This window comes from Penaeus japonicus, unplaced genomic scaffold, assembly GCF_977035675.1.
Source record: "Penaeus japonicus unplaced genomic scaffold, GWHDUDI00000001_assembly GWHDUDI00000006, whole genome shotgun sequence".
Lineage (NCBI taxonomy): Eukaryota > Metazoa > Arthropoda > Malacostraca > Decapoda > Penaeidae > Penaeus > Penaeus japonicus.
In genome coordinates this window covers 18178876-18187009 of record NW_028234408.1, presented here as the reverse complement: position 1 = coordinate 18187009, position 8134 = coordinate 18178876, and the positions used below count along the sequence as shown (strand labels likewise).

Genomic DNA, 8134 nt, shown 5'->3' with positions numbered 1-8134 from the left:
CAAGTGCCCGTTGGCAGTGCGGGAAGGTCGGAAGCATGAAAGAGCTGACGTGTGGGCGGCCTCCAGCTTCTTATCCTTCCACAGCATATCATGTTTTATCAGGCCAACTAACAGCCACTTACTCTTAATTTGTGACCTGCTAGACAATTACCTTCCGTGTGAGGGCGCCACACTCTCGCCCTCCCCTTGTCCAACATTCACTTTCCCGACCTTTCTCTCTCTCTGCTGTCATCGTGATATTTTTGCGTGGGTCCTTTCCTCCCTCTTCCCCTTCCTCTCACATCACTCAATACCTCTCGCGCTCTCACCTTCCCCTCGTGAGTTCCCCTCAACGCTGGCGTGTGTGTCTAGCCAGAGTCAGTGTGGCTGCGGCCGCTGAACGTGGTGGGTGTGTCCCTTCGCGCTCCGTGGTTCGTGTGGAGGAGAGAGAGAGAGAGAGGGAGAGGGAGAAAGAGAGAGAGAGAGGAGGGAGTGTGCGCCCGTGAGAAAAGGTCGCTAGCCTTACTTCTTTTTGAACCTGTGGCAGCTGCAGTGCGGTGATCCTTGTAAGGCCGGAGGAATAATCAATCCCCGAGTCCTGCTGATTCAGTGAATTTTTATTTTGTAAAAGACATTGTGAAATACTTCGTCTATTCCCTCGGTTTGTACATGGGTGTGAGGCGGTTCACCCCGATTGGAATGTATGTGAAACGGTATCACATATCTCTTTCTGGGGATAACTTTCCCGGGTAAAATATTATAGGACTGAACTAGAGTTATGATCTCCGTGATCAGATGAAGTTTCACCACTAAGAGTGATTATCTAGTTTATAGCACGCAACCACATTCTTTAACATATTCACTAAGCTATATAGATGAATAATAGGTTTTTTTTAATTTTACTTTTTAAAAGCATCGCACTAATATAATTTCTATTTTTTTTTAGATCTTGCACCAAACACATTTACTATTTCATGGATGTTGTTATTAGGTTACAAAATTTACCCTTGATATATATAATGCAATTTGAAACTGCTTTCCCTTAAACTAATGAACTACTAAAAAGTGCATTAGCACCTCCCACACTTAAATATAAACACGCTAAATTCACTATGAGTAATGAACAGTAATTCCACTACACAGTACATCCACTCCAATACAGAAGACGTAGGATAATAACAAATAGAATGATAAGAAAAAAGAGTCATGATGATAACATTAATCATTTTAACGCCATTCATTTTTTAGATTATAGATGCAGTTTCAGTGTAAGGAATTAGCTAACGATTGTAAAGCGTTCAACACCGATAAAAAGTGAGTATATATATATATACATATATCTTCCCATATACTGTTTTAAAACGCTGAACGCATTTTCAAGCAAAACGAAATGAATGTTATAAACCCACAAACAACTCCCACAATGTTCTCGTGAAACAAGGCGCAGTGACGATTTATAACCGCCACTAAACAAGACAAAACATACCGATACAAAACAACAACAAAAACAAAAACAAAAATAAAAAATAAAACATATACGCTGTATGTATGAAACGAAACTCGAAACGACGGCCCATAAAACGACCTAAAGACATCCTTCTCCTGGTCGGGCCGTGAGTGCCAACCAGTGATGAGACTTAAGGTGTGATGCAGGACAGGACAGTGTCGAGTGCCAGTGTTGGAACAAAGTGTTGGCAGCTAGTGTTGGAAGGGCTAAGCAGACAGTGTGTTCCCAGGCTCGGAGCGTCCGACATATCGAGTGTAAGAACACTCTCCAAGAACGGCCTTAGAGTATAATTATCTCCCGCGACGCCAAGTTGAAAGATAAGGTTAGTATATTTCCTTTCCGTTTTTTGTTTCGTTATTTAAGCTCTGTTTGTGTATATGTTTTATCCTCCTTCTTGTTCTGGATGGTTTCTTTCTTTTGCTTATCATCATATGGTATTTGTTTATTTGTTCCCCCTAATCTTCCGGATATAAAGTGTCTACGTTATTACATTACATTATGCAAAGAGATAAAATGGAATGGACTTCGCCGATTCCTTACTCTATTATTGATTCGTAAAGCAATGATTGCCGAAAGTTAAAAGAACGATTGCAAGACAGTTTAATTATTTTCATGCAAGGTTAGACCATAATCAGCAAATGAAATCAACATTAGCCTTATCTGACAAGGTACGTGGAAATTAAACTTCCAAGGTTAATCTAATGTTTTTTTTTTCTAAATCTATGTTTCTTCCAATAAAAATAGTCCAATGTTGTTGCTTCATTATTGTTTTCGTTATACATTCTTACCTTTGGAAAATTCGAAGGAAATCTTAACGTTGCGCTGGATACGAAAAAATCTTTAAAACAAGGTGTATCATTTTCTTTTTCTCGCGATATGAAAGTTTCCCAGTCGGCTGAACCTTAATGAAAGTATCCGTTTTCCTTTTCTGTTTTTTTTCTTCCTTTTTTCAACTATTAAGAAATTATCTTCCATATATTCATTTCATCATATTTTACCCTAACAGTCGAATGTCATTTTTTATGAAGAGAATGATTTTAGAGTAAGGGAAACGTCCAGGTTTCCGAAAGTCATATATCGCAGACCGAGAACTCCAGGTTAACTAAACCACAATATGTGCCCGATAACTTTGGCATAATTGCATGCCGAGGATATGTCTTTCTTTGTTATCTTGAAAGTAGAGAATGGGAGGGAGATGGAGAGGGAGGGAGAGAGAGAGAGAGAGAGAGAGAGAGAGAGAGAGAGAGAGAGAGAGAGAGAGAGAGAGAGAGAGAGAGGGAGAGAGAGAGAGAGAGAGAGAGGGGGGGGGATAGAGAGAATGAGAGAGAGAGTGGGAGAGAGAGAGAGAGAGAGAGAGAGAGAGAAGAGAGAGAGATGAGAGAGAGGAGAGCAGGGGAAGAGAGAGAGAGAGAGAGAGATGGGGGTGAGGTGAGAGGAGATGAGATAGAGGGAGATAGAGGAGAGGGAGAATGACAGAGAGAAGTTGAGAAAGGGAGAAGGAACCAAGGAGAGAGAGACGAGAGAGAGAGATGAGGAGAGGGTAGTGGGAGGCTAGATGGATGAGGAGAGTAGAGAGAGAGAGAAGGAGTATGTTTATTAATAAATTTGAGAGAGAGAGAGAAAAGAGTTGAGAGAGAGAGGGAGAGGGAGGGGGGAGGAGAGGAGAGAAAAGGAGAGAGAGAGGGGGGTATGTTAGGGGAAATTTTGGAGAGAGAGAGGAGATAGAGAGAGAGAGAGAGAGAGAGAGAGGAGAGAGAGAGAGAGAGAGAGAGAGAAGGAGAGAGAGAGAGAGAGAGAGAGAGAGAGAGAGAGAGAGGGGGGAGGGAGGAGAAGAGGGAGGGAGGGGAGAGGAGAGAAGAAGAGAGAGAGAGAGAGAGAGAGAGAGAGAGAGGGGGGGGAGAGAGAGGGAGAGAGAGAGAGAGAGAGAGACGGGGAGAGAGAGAAAGAAAGAGAGAAGAAGAGAGAGAGAGAGAGAGAGAGGGAGAGAGAGAGAGAGAGAGAGAAAGAGAGAGAGAGCGTGGGAAAGTGAGGGGGACGTGTGGGTGTGGGGGTGAGAGAGAGAGGGGAGAGATGAGGAGAGAGGGAGGATTATTAGGAGAGATGAGTGGGAGTGGGAGAGGAGAGGAGGAAGGAAGGATATGAAGGGAGGGAGAGATGAGAGAATAGAAGAGAAGAGTGAGAGAGAGAGAGAGATGAGAGCTCTCTCTCTCCATGTAGAGAAGAGAGAGAGATCTATCTCTCGCGCTCTCTCTCTCTCTCTCGCGCGCTCTATCTCTCTCTCCCTCTCTCACTTTCTATAGAAGAGAGAATAGAACGGAGAGAGCGAGAGCGAGAGAGAGAAAGAGAGAGAGATAGCGAGAGAGAGGGAGATAGATAGATAGAGATAGAGAAATAGGTGGATATATATACATACATACATACATCAATATAATATTCTTTATATAATATATATATATTTTATATATATTATATATATAGATATATATATATATATTTTTTTTCATATATATATATTAATTATACTATATATATTATATATATATATTTTTTATTATATTTTATAATATATATATATATCTTACTATATATATATATATATATATATAGGCACAATAGACAGAGAGAGAGAGAGAGAAAGAGAGAGAGAGAGAGAGAAGAGGGAAAAAGACAAAATGTGTCTCAGGAGAAAACTTTTTTATTACCCTTTTCGCAAATGCTCACAGGAAACAAACAAACTAACAAGAAAAGAACTATCAGAAAGACTAATTAGTATTGCTAAAAATATGGATTTGACAACTTTCTGCCGTTAATTTGTTTACAGAATGAAAATGATGTTTCATAAATTTATGTTACTATTTGCCATTTGCTGATTAATTGTCTTTTATACCTGTGTATTTACCAACCCACCTTTTCTCTCCCGTTCCCTCTCTCTTGCTTATCTGTTTCTATTCCTCACTCTCTGTCCGTCTCTTATTCTCTTTCCCTGTCTGTATCTTTTTCTCTTCACTTTTCTTTCTTTCTCTCACTCTTTCACTCCTTTTCTCCTCTCCCTTCCTTGCTTTAATTTTTGTATGTGTCTTTGTCCCCCGCCGCTGTCTAGCTGTTATTCACTTTGTTTGTATCTCATCATTCCTTATTATCGTTTTGCCGATATATATTAGTGTCTTTCTGAGTCACATCTTTTTAAGCCTTTTTCTTTCTTTCTTTCTTTCTTTACCTTCATATCGTTGTGGTAAAAATTTGTACTAAAAATTTGTACTAATATGTACTGTATTTTTCCATGACTTTCTATCGATCTATCATAAATTGATAAACCAGTTCATTCCGCGTACAGCCAAAAAGAAAAAGAGAAAGATAGAAAAAGAGAAAGAGAAACAAAAAGAAAAACAGAACGAGAAAGAAAGAGAATGCGAATGAAAAAGAAGGGTAAAGGAGAATGATAGAGAGAGAAAGAAAGAGAAAGAGAACGAGAAAGAGAAGGAGTAAGAGAAAGAGATACAAAAAGAAAAAAAAGAGAAAGAGATCAAAACTATCTGTAACCGAGACGTAATGATATTAACGGGTATTTTACAATCAGCAGTAAACCCAATGTTTTTTTATTTTCTTTTTTTTCAGTCTACAGATTAGAAAACCTCAGCACTTTCTCATGATATATTCCTCCTGGTCGCGTCCCTCTTACAAAACCTCCTTTTCCTTTGCTTGGGAAACCTCGGAGATTGAGGTGGTCTTTTTCTCGAGTGCTTTACAGGATAGTTTGCCATAATGGTTATGTAGTGTATCCAGCTGACCGTAGATGTTATATGATCGGCTTCTCTCTCATTCTCTCTCTCCCTCTCTTCCTCTCTCCCTCCCTCCCTCTCTCTCTCTCTCTCTCTCTCTCTCTCCCTCTCTCCCTCCCTCCCTCTCTCCCTCCCTCCCTCTTTCTCTCCTCTCCCATTGTCTCTTTCTCTCTCTCTCTCCCTATCTCCCTCCCTCCCTCTCTCCCTCTCTCCCTCTCTCCCTCCCTCCCTCTTTCTCTCCTCTCCCATTGTCTCTCTTTCTCTCTCTCTCTCTCTCTCAGTCTCTCATATCCTGAACTGAAGGTGGTTTTTATGATATGTCAACGTCGTTCATAAGCATTTTCTTCGCCTAGACATTGGATAACTATTTTGAGTCCCAGAAAAGAGAGAGAGAGAAAGTTGATTGGTAAAGATATTTGAAACTGATGGACGAGACAACTGTTTATCATTGTGTTAATGACGGTGTTTGTCATTTGTTCTGCATTTGTTAAAAGAATAAAAGAAAGTTTAAAAACGTAATTATTTTTCGTCACCAAGAACATTATCCGAATAGAATATGATTAATATCTCCATATCGGAAATCTATGGAAGATATCAATTTACCCAAGAGAATGTAAAAATCCTTGTCAAGAGAACATATTTTGTCGCTCTGTGGCATGGAAAATCCATTCTGAAAAGCGGCTATTTATAGTTTTCCTTTCGCATTTTTGCTGAGGAGGGCATAACCACGCATGCTCTTAATTATAGGGTAAGGCATGCGTAAGGGAAAGATTTCTGTAATCCAAAAATCAAGGCAAACACAAACAAAAATACCAAGGCACGCACACAAACACACACACACACACGCAAACAAATACACACAAAGGTACGCAAATAAATACACACAAAGGTACGCAAACAAATACACACGCACACAAACATAAACACACACACGTCCTGATGATAAATACCAACTAAAAACCCCTTAATAATATATAACCATCCGATATAAGCACTCATTCTTATAAAAACGGATCTTTGTTAACCGCAAAAAGGGATGTGAGGTTGTCATGCATAACAAAGGCGGCTATTCATGCCGGGTGAGGAATGCGACCACGATGGAATTTACCTGAGCATCGTCCGTGGCACTTGGGAGCTCTGTCTCATCATGGCACTGGTTCTCTCTCTCTCTCTCTCTCACTCTCACTCTCTCTCTGTCTCTCTCTACCCCCCCCCCCTCTCTCCCCCCCCCCCTCTCTCTCTCTCTCTCTCTCTCTCTCTCTCTCTCTCTCTCTCTCTCTCTCTCTCTCTCTCTCTCTCTCCCCTCTCTCTCTCTCTCTTTCTCTCTTTTTCAAAATTCCTCTCCCTCTTTCTCGTTCTCTTCCTTCTTCATATTTGCTCCTATTGTTTTCTCGATTGTCTGCCTACTTTATTTCTCGATTATTTTTTTTATTTTTTATTTAATTTCCACGTCTTTTCCCCATTGAGTCTCTTCCGTTTTCTACTACTTTTCTTTGCAGTCCGTATTCACTTCTTCATTTGATTTTGATTTTGATTTTTATTATTTTTTTGTGTTTTGTTTTTCCAACAATCATCTTTTCCCCTTAGCCTAACCCCTATTTCAATTCCCTCTTCATCTATCTCTTCGGCCCTCTTCTACTTTGATTTCTTCTCCTCTTTCTTCCATCTCCTTTATTCTCTACCCCCCTTCTCTCTCTCCAATTCCTCCTCTATTGTCCTGCCCTTCTTTCCTTTCTCTCTTTCTGTCTTCTCCTAATCTTCGTCATCCTCTCCCATATCTCTCCTTTTTCTTACTCTCCTTTTTTTTCCTTTCTTTCATATCTCTTACTATCTTTTCTTCCACTTCTCCTCTCCTTCCTCGGCACAATTATCCACTCATTTTTTTCCTTCTCTCTCAGTTCTCTTCTTTTTTCTCCCTCCTTCATTTTTCCCCCTTTCTCTTCGACCCATTCATCATGCGCTTTACTACCTCTTTCTTCCTCAGTCCTTTAATCTCTCTTTTCTTGCTATCTCTTCTGTTACCTCGACCCTAACCCTTTCCTAACTGCCTCTTTCTCTTCTTTCTCTTTTTCTCTGTTCTTCTTCCTATTTTTCATTTTCTTTTTCACTCTTCTCAATTCCTATCTTTTCTTTAACCTCTGTCTCAGCATCTCCCACCTCTCTTGCTCTTTTCTTCCCCCCTTGTTTTCTTCCTCTTGTCACAGTTCACCTTCTCTTCCCATCTCCTCCTCCAGTCCTTCCTTCTTCGTCATTCCCCTTTCTTCTTTTCCAATATGTCCTTCTTCATTCTCCTCTCTCTTCCTCTTTTCCTCCTCCAATCTTTCATTCTTCCCCATTTCCCTCCTTCTTTCCCCTCACCCCCCACCAGACTTGCCTTCTTCCCCACTCCCCTCCTTCTTTCCCCTCACCCCCCCCTCACCAGTCTTGCCTTCTTCCCCATTCCCCTCCTCCTTTCCCCTCACCCCCCCTCCAGTCTTGCCTTCTTCCCCATTCCCCTCCTCCTTTCCCCTCACCCCCCCTCCAGTCTTGCCTTCTTCCCCATTCCCCTCCTTCTTTCCCCTCACCCCCCCCCTACCAGTCTTGCCTTCTTCCCCATTCCCCTCCTTCTTTCCCCTCACCCCCCCCTCCAGTCTTGCCTTCTTCCCCACTCCCCTCTTTCTTTCCCCTCACCCCCCCCCACCAGTCTTGCCTTCTTCCCCCCTCCCCCCTTCTTCCCCCCCCCCCCCCCCACCAGTCTTGCCTTCTTCCCCATTCCCCTCCTTCTTTCCCCTCCCCCCCCCCTCCAGTCTTGCCTTCTTCCCCATTCCCCTCCTTCTTTCTCCCCCTCCCCCAGTCTTGCCTTCTCCCCTCCCCCCCACCAGTCTTGCCT

The 8134-nt window shown here is 41.8% G+C and overlaps 1 protein-coding gene across 1 annotated transcript in view; it reads left to right on the top strand.

Annotated features, from left to right (window-relative positions):
* The first annotated feature begins 373 nt into the window (after window positions 1-373).
* The window catches only part of LOC122260317 (irregular chiasm C-roughest protein), a 258250-nt gene continuing 250489 nt past the window's right edge, over window positions 374-8134 (top strand). The window contains exon 1 of the mRNA XM_086537466.1: window positions 374-1808. The gene's annotated coding sequence lies outside the window, so the exon portion shown is untranslated. The remainder of the gene's footprint in view (window positions 1809-8134) is intronic.